This window comes from Pantherophis guttatus, chromosome 2 (assembly GCF_059756535.1).
Source record: "Pantherophis guttatus breed Tessera chromosome 2, ASM5975653v1, whole genome shotgun sequence".
NCBI classification, from domain to species: domain Eukaryota; kingdom Metazoa; phylum Chordata; class Lepidosauria; order Squamata; family Colubridae; genus Pantherophis; species Pantherophis guttatus.
In genome coordinates, this window is record NC_142064.1 from 179,468,751 (window position 1) to 179,484,585 (window position 15,835).

Sequence of the window (15,835 nt, forward strand, 5' to 3'; positions counted from 1 at the left end):
TTTTGTGTTGGCTTGTAACAGAACATTTGATTAAGTAATATAGCTGAACTTTCGTATATAATTTGTAATAGCTCTTTATCAACTAATAATTTACAGATAAGAACCTTGCACCTATTCTTAATTATGTATTAGCATTAGCTGCAGAAGAATAGAAGTTTCAAAAAATAGAACATCTTTTTGTCTAGAGCATAGAATTCACTTTTGTATAATTTAACAAAGGTTTAAAAAGAATTAGTTGATACTTTCTCTCTGCAACTTTTATAAGGGGCATATATCTATTGGAATCTGTATAAGGGAGAACTGTCATTAATAAGATAGATTTACAATTTTCCTAACAGTGAACATTTACAGCCATAATATAGTCTTTTTTTGAAGAACCATATAAAATAGCCAGCAAACAAATATCAGAACAGCAATAGTAAGAATGAGCGCCCATTAGTTGTATGCATGCACAGCCCTGTGTACCAATGCAGTAGTATTTGAGGCATTTACATTTTGAAAATTTCACTTATATAGAAAGAGCCACTGTTCCACATCTGTACTCCAAGTGTTGAGAAAGTAATGGGTTTGTTAATAAAGTAGTAATTTACACAAACATTAATTCACTGATAAGATTCATTAAAAAATATAAGGGGCTAGATAAATAGATTACATTTGTCCAGTATAATTATAACTTCTATTCAAATGAAATGGAAAAATATATTTGATTGGAAAGATATGACATGCAATTTTAATATGATTTTTGTTTTTCTTGACTGTGATTTGTACTGATTTTACTGGGAGGGGGGAGGCTCCAAGGCTGCTATTGATGATTAGTTGTGTGGTTCTAAGAATGTAATTGCTTAGTATGACTGATTGCTTTCTGTGTGTACATAATAAACTTATTGGGAATGGTTTCTTGTAATAAGTGGGATTCTATTTTATTTCTCTTTTATCCTGGTTTCTTGACCCTGCCCTTCCCCACTGCAAAAAATATGTTCCTTATTTGTGTATTTTCAGCTTCATTGGATTTTGGGAGTTTTTGTTGTTTATGTATCTGCAAACTTTGAGATTTTCCTCCCAATAATTTTATAGAGCACTATATTAAAAAACTAAAACTTACATGACTACAAAGTAGAGAAATATATATTAAAAATAAAATAAAAAATGCAGAAAAAAAGCAGAAGAGAATAAAAACAAATAATCAAAAATAGGCACCCCCCTTTATCCCTAGCAAGTATAATCAGCACTAATAACTTAGTACTACCTCTTAAAATCTAACCAAATATCTCTGCATTCCAAATCACATCCTAATTTTTTGGTCCTTCTCTCTCTATTAAACAGCAAAAGTCCAGGAAGGGTTTCAGAAATAACATAAAACAGATTATATCTACTACACTTTCTGACGCCTTCCTTTCTCTTTAAACAAATCGCCCCATTTCCTCTCTTCAATCAAAGTTCAGCCCCACTCAAAGAACAATTATACATTTCCAGAAATAACCATCATGATGCCGTCCTAATCAAGAAACCGTAAATATCCTCCAAAATAACAACCCATTATTTTAACCTTGATTGAATAAACCAATTCTTTCTTCTTCCTGCAAACAATCCTTTAAAAATCTCAAAGAATCTTCTGACTTCTTATACTCGTTGTCTCCTCTCCATCAGTGCCAAGCCTCCTTTGTACTTCCAACACAGCAAAACTAGTAAATCCTTTTGTTAATCCACTATAAGAAAATAATCCAGATTGCTCATCTGATTTGTCATTTGTATTTCTTTTTCAATTTTAAGTCACCATCTTTCATTTGTAAATCCATTATTTCTCTCTCCTTGTTGTAAGCTTCAGTTTTTAATTCCATATATAAGTCAGTTTCAATTTATTCAGTGGGTCTTATGCCTCTGCAATAACACCAACCAATGCATGAAAGACTTATATAGTTCAAAAATCTCCTGTCACACTTCCTTTAAGGTAGCCATCTGGTGCCCTCTAATGTTTAATCTTCAAAGTCTTGTTATTGGTTTCAGAGTGCAACCAAAGGGTTTTCCCATGAGAGAGATCATCTCAATCAACTTCGAAATCTTGAAATCAAGTCTTTCTGAGCCCTTAATCCAGTTAAAGCTATCTAAATTAACAATAATCATCCTTTTTCTGTATATTCCAAAAAACAACAATCAACAAATCTTCAATTTATAGTTAAACATTTTTTTCAGGATTTAAGGAAATTCATCCAGTAATTTCAATAAAGTTTGCCAGTCAAAGGTTCTCAATCTTTAAAGAAAGCCAAAAAAACCCCCATAAAGTCCCAAGTGATTAAGAGATGTGCCCAGTTGACCTTAAGAGTCCTTAAGAGTCCTTATAGACAATAATAGTGACTTTAAGCATGATGGAATCCTGCAACTCCCAGCCAGTTGCAAGCCAGCAGCAAAAATACAGTTCCTGCATCCATTTCCCAAACAAAACAAAAAGCCCACAATTGTACAGAATACATTTGGGTTATCTGACAATCTCTCTTTAATATTAGAGAGATTTCAGGGGCCCAATTCCTGAAAGCAAGTACCATTTCAGCTGCAATGTATTTCTCTTTTTTAGAGGAACATCAGGTCGACATTATGACTCACTGGAAGTCCAAAATCTTGAGATTTTCAATTGTCTATACCTTCTTATGCTCTGGGAAGAATAAATTCTATCTGGTATAGAAAATGATAATCTGCAAGAAAATAATGCAGTTTGAAGCATTTCCTTCTGGATTCTTCCTGTTTACACTATTTCACCTTTTACCACTTGTTCCATTTCCCACCCCACCCCAAATTTAATGTTTTTCCACTGGTTTGGGAGGAGGGGTTTGACAATTTTGGTCCTCTCCTAGTTTTTATTTTCCTCAGAAAATGTGTTGTTTTGTACTTCTGCAAATCTTGAGAGTCCTTCATATCAAAGCATACATAATTCAGTTTGGGCTACATAAACACATACATATAAAAGTTTAAATATACACACTTTAAATTGATAAAATATGTCTGTCTATCTGTCTAAATTTAGAGCATGTTTTGCTGCTTCTTTTAAGTGTGGGTAGCCATAACATTGTCATCATTCAAAACTTTTTTTTTTCCCCTGCGGTTTTCTTCTGCTGGTTCTTGTTCAAAAATTTCCAATAACAGATTGTTACTAGGTGACCAGCAGATATATACAAAGGTCTTAAATTTCATTATTCAATCACTTCTCCCAAGTCTGCAGCCTTTCTATCCTCTACTTAAGTCCCAATGGAAAATATCATGTTGTGTTTCCTCAGGTAGGGAAAATATGTAGCAGCAGCAATAGAACAACAAAGCAAATTCAGAAGCAACCCAAAGTTACATTTGAAATTCTCAAGCAATAAAGTTGATAATAAGAAACTGCTTTCTAGAGAGAAAAGTTTTGAGAAATTACAAAATAACTTTTGTTAGAGTACAGTCTTAAGTCTGTAGTTGTAAAATAAGTCATATTCTTCTGTAGTTTATAAAAAAAAGTTATATAATAAATATTAAACAATATAGGGCAAATTCCTCCTGTTATTAGATTTTGGGCAGTAATATGTTGGCTTGCAAGATATTGTCTACATTAGAGAGAAAAGATGGACATGTTTTGAATAAAAAGTGAACTCTGGTTGCATTTGTGGCATAGTAGCCAAAATATACCATGAATTGGCTGGCACTACCATTAACATTAACAAGGAAAGCTAGATGTGGCCAAGTTGTCAATTTAGTCTACACCTTCTCTACATTGCTCAAAGGAATTTTATGAAGGCCTCAGTTGATCAAAGTCATGATAAATGACAGAGGTCACCATCTGGTTGGGCCATCTGGTGAAGAAACCATAATGAGTGTCAAAGTTCTTTCTGTCAGCATTAGTTAAATACTAAAGTAGCAATCATGTCTGAGTAGTCTCCATCCAAAACACTTTCACTGTTACATATTTTAATTTACTTAATTTTTAACCAAAGTATTTATGGTCATTGTTGTTTTCAAAACTTATCTTTGTTGCATGCTTTGGGATGTTTTTGGTGTTGGTTTATAGATTTGGGAATCGGGAGTGAATCAAGCGAATGTGAAATGTCGAAACTTAGTGGAACTAATTATTTTCAGCATAGGACTTGGAAATAATTCTTTCCTCACTGCAACTCTTATTTTAAATCTAACATTCTGCAATTTTTTTTAAATAGCTAAAGGGATCCTACTGCATGAAAGAATGGTGCTAAGAATTCTTATCAAAGGCTATGAATTAAGGAAGGAGTTTGAAGGACAATGCATTTCCCTAGCAAATGTTTAACAAAACATTAAACATTTCATGTTTAATTTAATGAAACAGAAGAACATTAGGATTTATAACCTAAATGACACCATGTCAGTATTATATAATATGAACTGTATGGTACAGTAAAGGACGTGCATGCAAAGAAAATGTGGCCCAGTTGCTTTCACGATATCACTGACATGGGTGAGAGGGAGGATTGTAGAGACTGCAGAAAACAATTTTTAGCAACAGCAGCAAAGGCAACACATTAGGCATGCACTACTCACCTAGCTAATTTTAGGGGTGCTATTAGGAGGCATTTAGGCCAATCTACTACATTTAGTATTAGCACAAAAGACACTTGCTTTCTTACTTTGTGTTTCTCTGAGCTAAACAAAGACAAGTGTGATGTAGTGGAAAGATGAGAAGAAAGATACTTTGTAGGTGTTACTTTCTAACTAGGAGCAAATTTTTGGGAGAATGCTTGTCAGAACAATGGAATACAATACAATTTCAAATGATGCAAAAAAGGAGTTAAATGTATGACTTAATAAAACTGCCATTGGATTTAAAACTTATTTGTGCCATGTAATCAATTGATCTGTCCCCGTACCCACACACACACCCACACAGCCAGTCGAGGGTTAAGGAAACACTTTGGAACGCACCCAGGTCTTATCTCCGACTTGGCAGCGATAGACACACCGTCTGCCAAGGGTCTTTATTTTCACAAACAGACAGATAAGATACGAACGTTCAAGAAAGTCCAAACAGAAATAATATTCCTCCCAGCAGTTCCGGACGAGGCTTTAGTGACTCCAAGGTTTTGCTTTGTTCGTCACAAGGATCCTTTGACCACTACCCTCTATTATATAGTCTCTGGGGTGTGGTCCAGTGACTCAGTGCTAATCCCTAGCACGCCTCCCAAGCTGCTGCAAACGTTTATCACGCCTTCGGAGGCGTGCGTCCAGGAATGATGTTTCATTATCACTTTGACTCGAATCAGCTGTCTCCTCTCCCTCGACTGGCACTTGAGACAATGCCAGAGGGGAGGGGCCTGGAGAGGGAGGCCTGGCTGACTCCTCTTCCTCATGCTCGGAGCTTTCTTCCTCCGATGGGACAGGCTCAGAGGGCGGGGCCACAACACTATCCCCCACCGCAGGGCCCTTCCCCCGGGTCTGACGGTCGGGATGGGGTCGGGACGGGAACTGTTCGTGGAAAGCCCGCACCAGGTCAGGGGCCTGAACGGCAGACGCGTCCACCCAGGTGAAATCCTCGGGCCCGTACCCCTTCCAGGCGATGAGGTATTGGAAGCGCCCCTTCAGCCAACGGGAGTCCCGGATACTGTCCACCTCGTACGTCGAGGCGTCATCCTCGTCGGCTGCGGCTGGGGGGACAGGCGTCGGCGGGTGGCGGAGATGGCTCGCGGGGGCCTCAGGGACCAAGAGGGACCGATGAAAAACAGGGTGGAGCCGCATGGAGCGGGGTAGAGTCAACCGGTAGGCCACCGGATTGATGACCGCCTCGATAGGGAAGGGACCGATAAAGCGTTGGGCCAGTTTCCTCACCGGCCGGTCCGTGGGGAGGTGTTTCGTGGACAACCACACCCGATCTCCTACTTCCAGCGGTGGCGTCTCCCGGCGGGCGCGATCGGCGAACCGTTTATAATCCTCTTTCGCCCGGATCAGCTGCCGCCGCACCAGTTGCTGCACCGCCTGCAGCTCCGAGAGGAAGTCCCGGGTCTCGGGAACAGGGGAGTCCATGATGGTCAACGGGAAAAGCCGTGGATGGTATCCGACGTTGGCATGGAACGGGGTCATCTGGGTGGAGGTGTGTTGGGAGTTATTAAAGGCGAACTCCGCCAGGGGAAGGTACTCGGCCCAGTTGTCCTGCTGCTGTGGCGGCCCCCACTGGAACGGGACCTTCTTCCGAAGGAGCTGGGTCAACGGCAAGGTCAGGGTGGCGAAGCCCGGAATGAAGGTCCGATAGTAGTTGGCGAATCCCAACAGACGCTGGACGTCCTTCACCCGACGCGGGGGTTCCCAACTGCGCAAGGCCTCCACCTTGCGCGGGTCCATCGCGATGCCCTCGGGGGTGATGATGTGCCCGAGGAACTCTATGGAAGTCTGGAAGAAGTAGCATTTCTCCAACTTCGCATAGAGCTGGTGCTCCCGCAGGCGCTGCAGGACCTGGCGGACATGCTGGAGGTGACTTTCCGGGGTCCGGGAATAGATCAAAATGTCATCCAAGTAGATCACCACGAACCGATCCAGCATGTCCCGGAACACATCGTTCATCAAGTGCTGGAAGACCGCGGGGACGTTGGTCAATCCGAACGGCATGACGGTATACTCGAAGTGTCCGTACCGAGTGCCGAACGCCGTCTTCCACTCGTCCCCCTCTCTCACGCGCACCAGGTTGTAGGCCCCTCGGAGATCGAGCTTAGTGAAGATCGAGGCCTCCCGCAACCTCTCCATAAGCTCCGGGATCAGCGGCAGGGGGTAGCGATTTCGCACTGTGATGGCGTTCAAGCGCCGGTAGTCGCAACACAGGTGCAAGTCCCCCGTCTTCTTTTTAACGAAGAGGACCGGGGCCGAGAGCAGGGAGGTCGAAGGCCGGATGAACCCACGGGCCAGGTTCTTTTCCAGAAAGTCCCGTAAGGCGGCCAGCTCGGGCTCCGACATGGAGTACAGGCGTCCCGAGGGCAGGGGCGCGTTGGGCATTAGGTCCACCGCACAGTCGTAGGGTCGGTGCGGGGGCAAGCGGTCCGCCTCCTTCTCGCTGAACACGTCGGCGAAGGGCGTCAGCTCCGGAGGCAAGGAGGCATTTGGGGCAGAGACATCCTGGCCGGCGCAGGTGTGGCGAAGGTGGTCGACACACTGCAGGCTCGGGAACGAGATGGCGTTTCTCGACCACGCCACCTGAGGGTCGTGCGCCCGAAGCCAGGCCATCCCCAGGACCAAGGGAAAGTGCAGATCCGCCGTTACGTAAAACTGGATCGCCTCCTCGTGGTTTCCAATGGCGAGGCGCAAGGGCTGGGTAGCGGTTTTGATGGGTCCCGCCACGAGTTCCCGCCCATCTATAGTTTCGACCCTCAACGGAGGGTCCACTGGAACCAAGGGGACTTTGTAATGGGCCACAAAGGCCTGGTCCATAAAGTTCGTGGTGGCCCCCGAGTCCACCAGCGCGTGCGCCTGGAGCCCCTCCGACCGGTTAGCCAACACCACCCGGGTGTTCAAAATCAGGTGCCGAGGGGGCTCACAGTCCACAGCCGCCGACTCCGGCGGGGCATGGTCACGTGCCTGACCCAGAGTTTCCCCTAGGCCAGGCCTGGCCCGTTTCCCGGCTGGTCGCGTCGAGACTCCGGAACAGGCTTGAGCGGTCCACTCCGCTTCCGGGGACACGAGGCGGCAAAATGTCCCGCCTCGCCGCAATAGAGGCACAACCCCCCTTGACGTCTCCGCATCCGCTCCTGGGCCGTCAGTTGAGGTCTGGCTGCTCCGAGCTCCATGGGCTCCTCAGCCGTCGCCACAAAACGCTGTGCGGTCCGGAGCGCTGTCGGTGCGAAACGCGGGGGTGCCGACGCTGTCGGTGGTTCCGGAAGAGCCCGACGGGGCCGTCGCCGTTGCAGGCGGGCGTCGATGCGCAGGCATTGGGTCACCAGCGCGTCGAGGGTCGGTGGCGCCTCCACACGAACCAGCTCGTCCTGCATCTCGTCGGAAAGGCCGTCCTGGAAAGCGTCCATCAGCGCCACCTCATTCCAAGCCGAATCCTGGCCTAGCAGTCGGAACTCTGCAATATAGTCCTGCAGGGGCGCTTGCCTTGGCGGAGGTCCTTGATGCGCCTCGCTGCCATCTGCACCCGGAGGGGGTCCTCAAACATGGTGCGCAGGTGTTGTAAAAAGCCCTGAAAGTCCAGGAGCAAGGGGCTATCTTGCAACAACAGGGGCATGGCCCATCGAGCGGCAGTGCCAGAGAGGGAGCTGATAACAAATGCCACCCGAGCCCGGTCATCCGGAAAATCCTCCGGCCTCATCGCCATAAACAGTTGGCATTGTCCCAAGAAGGCCGGAAACATCTCCTGCTGCCCAGAAAACCTATCTGGCACGTTCACTGGGCATCTTGGACGGGGAGGGGGAGGAGTTGGAGCTGCAGGAGCATTTCCCAAAGCAAGTTGGGCAGTTAGCTGTGCTACTTGCTGTTGCAGAAGCTGATTGGCCTCCAGCATCTGCTGTATCTGCTGCTGCAGCTGTTGGTCCATCGTGGGTTAACGATGGAGTATGGGGTGACGAACAAGATGATCTGTCCCCGTACCCACACACACACCCACACAGCCAGTCGAGGGTTAAGGAAACACTTTGGAACGCACCCAGGTCTTATCTCCGACTTGGCAGCGATAGACACACCGTCTGCCAAGGGTCTTTATTTTCACAAACAGACAGATAAGATACGAACGTTCAAGAAAGTCCAAACAGAAATAATATTCCTCCCAGCAGTTCCAGACGAGGCTTTAGTGACTCCAAGGTTTTGCTTTGTTCGTCACAAGGATCCTTTGACCACTACCCTCTATTATATAGTCTCTGGGGTGTGGTCCAGTGACTCAGTGCTAATCCCTAGCACGCCTCCCAAGCTGCTGCAAACGTTTATCACGCCTTCGGAGGCGTGCGTCCAGGAATGATGTTTCATTATCACTTTGACTCGAATCAGCTGTCTCCTCTCCCTCGACTGGCACTTGAGACAATGCCAGAGGGGAGGGGCCTGGAGAGGGAGGCCTGGCTGACTCCTCTTCCTCATGCTCGGAGCTTTCTTCCTCCGATGGGACAGGCTCAGAGGGCGGGGCCACAACATCAATAGGTTATTTTCATGAAATCTTCCTTTTATCTTTTGCATAGAAAGAAAGGTGTTTGTTTGTTTGTTTACTTATTTACTTATTTATTTATTTTAATGCTGCTGAATAAAGACTTCTTTCAATTTACAAATGCTTCCAAATAATCAAGTTGGGATAATATGCACCAACCTTTGTGCTAACATAAAAGTATGTCAGTCTTTATTCTGCTTTAGTAATGAGGCTGATCAATGCTGTTGTTCTGGATGATTTAATGGAAGAAAATACATTTTGGATTCCCCTAACTTCATTACATTTTCTTGTAACTATTCCAGTTCTCTAAGAAGCACTGTGGAAAATGCTGGTTAGAGGCTACATGAACGGATGACTCTGCTCGAGTCAGAAGCTTCAGTCCATAGTTCCTATCAACCCAAAGGGACGGAATGTGTCTAAAACAACCAAAACAAACAGGAATGGGGAGAAAGGGCAAATGGGGACAGATTTTTAAAGGCTATTCCCTGTTCTGCTCCATCTAGATACCATCTTCCTATCCATGAATGTATGGTGGCAGCATAACTATCCATTTAAGTTGACTCTTTCACTTGGGGGGACTAGATATATAGTATGGAGTGTGAGGTTTCAGATCCTGATTTGGTAACCTGGTATGGGAATTGATGGTAGGTACCCTCTGCCTACTACCACCTTCAATGATAGTAAGAAGAAAGAAGTTTTTGTGAAAAGGTGTCTTGTCAATCTTTCTGGCAAGCTTGATGATAACAGATAAACAGATAGGCGTACAAGGACATCTTATTTATTGTACAATAACTAAGAAACTGTTATGATAGAATTCCAGAGAGTGCTGCATATCAAAAGTGAATTTATGCTGTGATCACCATTCAAATTCCTGAACCTCTTTCTCCCAACCATTCTGTGTAGTGCTACAATAGAGTCTCAGAGAAGAGGACTTCCATCTGGTCCCTATTTTAATAACATCTAGATCTGGTATCAGTCTGTTTGCTTCTGACTGTGTGAGATTTATCTCCCACTGGTATCTAAATAGCCCATCTTAGTTTATAGGGGAAGAAACATCACAACCTCTTGAAAAATCAAAAACATGTGTGATATAGCTAGTCTACAGTTTCGTTATAAAAATAGAGCTTTAGACCTACTTGTGTCCTTGAACTAAAAGCACATCTTCATATGCTGGCTTTAGCAAAACCTTTATTTTATTTTTCTGTGTGCATATGTCAAATTATTATTGTGCTTGTTTTATTTTATTTTTGTCAGGGAGATATAATGCTAAAAATCTCCTTTATTAAATCAGAGGTAGTCTCAGTCTCCTTCCCGAAAGAAGGAGTTTGTCAGTTTCAACATGCTGCACTGAAACTAAGAATGGTGAAAAGAGGAGAGGGCAGGGGTGAAATCTACTTACTTTCCCTACCAGTTTGGAAGTGCACGCACCACATGGACCCTCTGCACATGAGCAAACCCTTCTGCTCATGCGCAGAGAGTAAAAAACAGTTACTTCCTGGTTAAAACCAGGAAGTAACAATGCCCAGGTGGGTGGTGGAGCCTCACACTGCTGTTGCTACCGGTTCTCCGAACCACCCGCTGCCATCGCTACTGGTTCGATTGAACCAGTCCGAACCGGTAGCATTTCACCCGTGGGAGAGAGTTACTGGTATATTAACTGCGGTTGTTTAAGGCAAGAGCTTCAGAGAAATGGTCTAAAAACATCTCTGGAATGCACGTAGGTAAATCTCAATCTCTTTAGAGCTTGGGTTACATGTATGTTCTGAATGGATAATAATCTTACATTGGGCAGGAAGCTTACTGGTACATTGTTGTATGTTACTGTGCTACAACGGTTATCGCCTCATTTTGCATTACCTGCAGTTTCCAAGTTGTCTTCAAGGGAAATCCTATGTTGACCATGTAGCAATAATCCAATGTTGAGGTACTAAAGTTACAGATTACCATTGACAGGCTACTTCATTTGCTCTACTGAAACATTTTTGTAATTATGTAGTATTATGGCTCCCATTATGTTAAACATTTCTAGTGCTGTCTACTATAGTGATAATGGGAGATAAATCACTGCTCTAAGCAGCTGCATTTAGAAATATATAAAATCCACAACATAAAAGTATGTTATTGTGGGACTGCCTCTCCCTGAGGATATATGCACATCCTACTAGATTAAACAGAGTGGACATGCTGCAAGTCCCCACTCTTAAATTTACATTCTGATGAGATCTCAAGGCATGCCTTCTCAGTGATTATCCCAGTCCTTTGGGAAAGCCTCCCACATGAGATCTGAGGGATCTATACTCTTTTAGCCTTCTTGGTGGGTGCAAATACTTCGTTCTTCCTCCAAGCTTTGGGCTAAAATGGAGGCTAAGCAAGAATGCATGAATGATTGGTCTGGCACCTTAGGGAAAAAGCTTTTGCTTTTAACCATGGTTTTTTTATGGATTGTGGTTCGCCACCTAAAGTCATCATATGAAATAGGTGGCCATATAAATTCTATAAACAAAACAAATTAATTAATTTAAAGAATATAATTCAAATGCATTTCAATCCTTCAAGTTATGTCAGCCTGATTTGTAGGGTGCATGAGTAGTTCAAATAAGCATAAGATGAGAGAAATATGATTTTTTTCAAAGCAGGTTCTTTGTGTTCAGTCAGTGCATAGCAGCAATTATCTTAGAATAGAATAGAATAACAGAGTTGGAAGGGACCTTGGAGGTTTTCTAGTCCAACCCCCTGCCCAGGCAGGAAACCCTACACCACTTCAGACAAATGGTTATCCAACATCTTCTTAAAAATTTCCAGTGTTGGAGCATTCACAACTTCTGCAGGCAAGTTCCACTTATTAATTGTTCTAACTGTCAGGAAATTTCTCCTTAGTTCTAAATTGTTTCTCTCCTTGATTAGTTTCCATCCATTGCTTCTTGTCCTATCCTCAGGTGCTTTGAAGAATAGTTTGACTCCTTCTTCTTTGTGGCAACCCCTGAGATACTGGAACACTGATGTCATGTGTCCCCTAGTCCGTCTCTTCATCAAACCAGACATACCCAGTTCCTGCAACCGTTCTTCATATGTTTTAGCCTCCAGTCCCCTAATCATCTTTGTTGCTCTTCTCTGCAACTTTCTAGAATCTCAACATCTTTTTTACATCGTGGTAACCAAAACTGAATGCAGTATTCCAAGTTTGGCCTTACCAAGGCATTATAAAGTGGTATTAACACTTCACATGATCTTGATTCTATTCCTCTGTTTATACAGCCCAGAACTGTGTTGGCTTTTTTGGCAGCTGCTGCACACTGCTGGCTCTTAATGTAGGCCTATGCAGATATTAGTTTACTCTAGTCTTACCGTAATTAGACATTATGCTTGAATACAAAACTTCTAAGCTTGTTGAGGTTCAGCTTATATACACATTTCATGTTCTGTAATGTCCCTGCTTGCTTCACTCATGACTTTTTTTTTTAATTTAGAAAGGAGGTTTGAAGGTCATTATTAATCACATTAACTGAGTGCACTTTAAAGCCCATTTAAAATTGGAAACTTGCTTTATCAGGGCAATTTATCATGGAAAATATATGTACACTTTCAGCCCAGGGGTGGTATTCACTTACCTTCGCTACCAGTTCGCAAATGCAAGTGTGCACTCATTCGCGCTCGCTACGCTCTCACACGCCACCTCTGCACATGCACAAGACCTTCTGGGCATGTGCAGATCATCAAAAATGGGATATGATGATGTCCAGGCGGGTGGGCGGAGCCTCCCTCTGCCGCCGTTACTGGTTCGCCCGAACTGGGTAGAACCGTCTCAATGCCACCACTGTTTCAGCAAAATGTGCATAGTATCTCTTCCTCATATCTTCCAGCTAAGTGTGGAGACTGTTAAAGGTGTGGCCTGAAGTTAGACAAACTCAGGATATATAGTCTCCCATCAGCTACATAAAAAGGAATTCAAGACATCATATGATAAAATGTTCTTCACTAACTGATTTTATTTGGTTATGAATATTAATTAAATATAGTGAAAGTTTGCCTATCCTATCAGAAAGTATTACAAAAATACTTTTCAGTATATATTTAAATAGTTTATTAATAAACTATTCATTAATAATAATGCATTAACAATTAATAATTACTCATTAAGTCTTTGGCGTAATTACAGAATAATATAAACTTGATTTTTTTTAAACTGCAAATGTTATGCCCTTTCCTCCTGGTGCCCAAACTATACACATACGGTATGCAGATTTTAAGTTTTGTATTTTTGTCCAAAATAGAAATGTTTGACAAATATTTGCCATTGTTTGATGTAGGATATAACAATTCATCTCAAAACTGTAGATTATACAGAAGGCAACAAGGGCAGGTTAGGTTGATCAAATTAGATATTTTATTAGAATTCACAAATCTTCATAGATAATGCTTGCTATTTCTTATTTAGTTGTGGGAAAAGAGAAAGAAGAAGACAGTATGATTTAACTGCAGTAAAGGATACCTTTAGTTCTGAGCCCATGAGACAGCCAAGAAAAATGAATATTAGAAAAATTTACCTGTTGCAAAAACACGGATAGACTCAAAATCACGTGAAATGTTAATAACACTTTATAATGCCTTGGTAAGGCCACACTTGGAATACTGCATCCAGTTTTGGTCGCCATGGTGTAAAAAAGATGTGGAAACTCTAGAAAGTGCAGAGAAGAGCAACAAAGATGATTAGGGGACTGGAGGCTAAAATATATAAAGGACGGTTGCTGGAACTGAGTAGTCTGATGAAAAGAAGGACTCGGGGTAACATGATAGCAGTGTTCCAATATCTCAGGGACTGCCACAAAGAAGAGGGAGTCAAGCTATTCTCCAAAGCATCTGAGGATAGGACAAGAAGCAATGGGTGGAAACTAATCAAGGAGAGAAGCAACTTAGAACTGAGGTGAAATTTCCTGACAGTTAGAACAATTAATAAGTGGAACAACTTGCCTCCAGAAGTTGTGAATGCTCCAAAACTGAAAGTTTTTAAGAAGAGATTGGATAACCATTTGTCAGAAGTGGTGTAGAGTTTCCTGCCTAAGCAGGGGGTTGGACTAGAAGACCTCCAAGGTCCCTTCCAACTCTGTTATTCTATTTCATTTCCAGAGAAAATATCGTAAGAAGTTTTTTATTCCTCCTGTATTGGGAAAAACATGTCATTGATTGTGCAACATGATGTCAAAAATTTGAATGTGGGCTCTGAAATAGGATAGGAAGATGAGTGGATAATATAAACTTTTGAACACTCTTCACACTCATACTAACAAGGTTATCTATTCCATACTGCTGAGTGGGTAAATTTTTTACTATTTCATTTGCAGTTCACCTTTCAAATGATGGCAAAGCAATCAGATAGCAGCACATTAACTGAAAGACACTCTGGATACATATTTTTAGATTGTTTTAAACCACTAACTGTGATTGCATTGGCATTTAATGAACATTAGAGTGGCTGACAGTGACCTTTGATGCTCCCAACAGGATTAAAACATCTTGCTTCCTTCCAGTTTCTGTGGTTTAGAGGGCAACAATTGTGTGACTCTGCATTGCCATCTTTCTACAGATGGTGTAGTTGAGCTTTCAAAGGTAATAAACATCCAAGAAACAGAAAAATTGGGTGCCCTAAACTTGGTCTAGAACAATGGTTCCTGGATGCCAAATTACAGTATAGATTTTATCTATGTCTTTTTGAGTTCCTATAGGAATAATAAACATTTACTTTCTTTTTAGGAGGTGCCAAATATACTATATTTAAACCACCATCACTGTTAGTCAGGTAATATAAGAGGAATAAAACAAAATTATATCACAAAAATGCCATAAAATATTAAAACAATGTCACAGTAAAACAAATTTGAGTAGTATAACAAAAAAGTTAACTAAACTAACTAGCCTACCACTGAAAAAAATATCCAGTAGTTATTGATTAGTATAGTTTTGACACTGGTCATAGTCCAAATTATTCTGACTATTTTTATCATAAACTGAGGACCCAGATTGTTGGGGCCAAAACACTGACTCTGTAAGCTATTAGAGAGAGCTGGAAAGCACTATGAAGTGGTATATAAGTCTAAGTGCCATTGCTATTGCTATAATAAACTTCCCAAGGAACAAAAGAATGGTATCAAAGAACATAAAGAAAAAACTTTACTATGCAACTTAACATATGGGCAGAGTCGAGGATAGAAAACTTCTACTATTCAGTTTAGTACTTTAAAGATACTATTTTCTTGATCAGGTCTCAGCAGCAAATACAGGTAGTCCTTAACTTATAACCATAACTAGGATCCCAAAGCAATGCAATTAAGTGAATTCTGTCAGATTTTAGATCCATGGTTTTTTCCATGGTCATTAAATAAATCCCCCATTGGGTTGTCAAAAGCCCCCTTGGAAACATCAATGACATGACCCTAGGATGCTGCCACCATTGTAAATGCATGCCAGTTGCCAAGTGCCTGAATGTTGACCACATGATTGAGGCATGCTGTGACAATCATAACTGCAAGGACTGCTTGTAAGTTATTTTTTTCACTGCTGCCATAACTTTAAAATGGTGGTTAAACAAATGGTCTATGTAGAGATGTCAAACTGGTGGCCTGCGAGGCGGATGCGTCACATGCAGGCCACACCCACCCCAGCTCTGCAAATGGGAAAAACATCGTGAAACCTCATATGATGGCAGCATGACATGGCGAGTTTGACATCCGTGGTCTA

The 15,835-nt window shown here is 42.3% G+C and overlaps 1 protein-coding gene across 6 annotated transcripts in view; it reads left to right on the forward strand.

Moving 5' to 3' along the window:
• The window catches only part of TENM2 (teneurin transmembrane protein 2), a 959,433-nt gene that overhangs the window by 548,877 nt on the left and 394,721 nt on the right, over positions 1-15,835 (forward strand). The gene's annotated exons all lie outside the window — the stretch shown is intronic.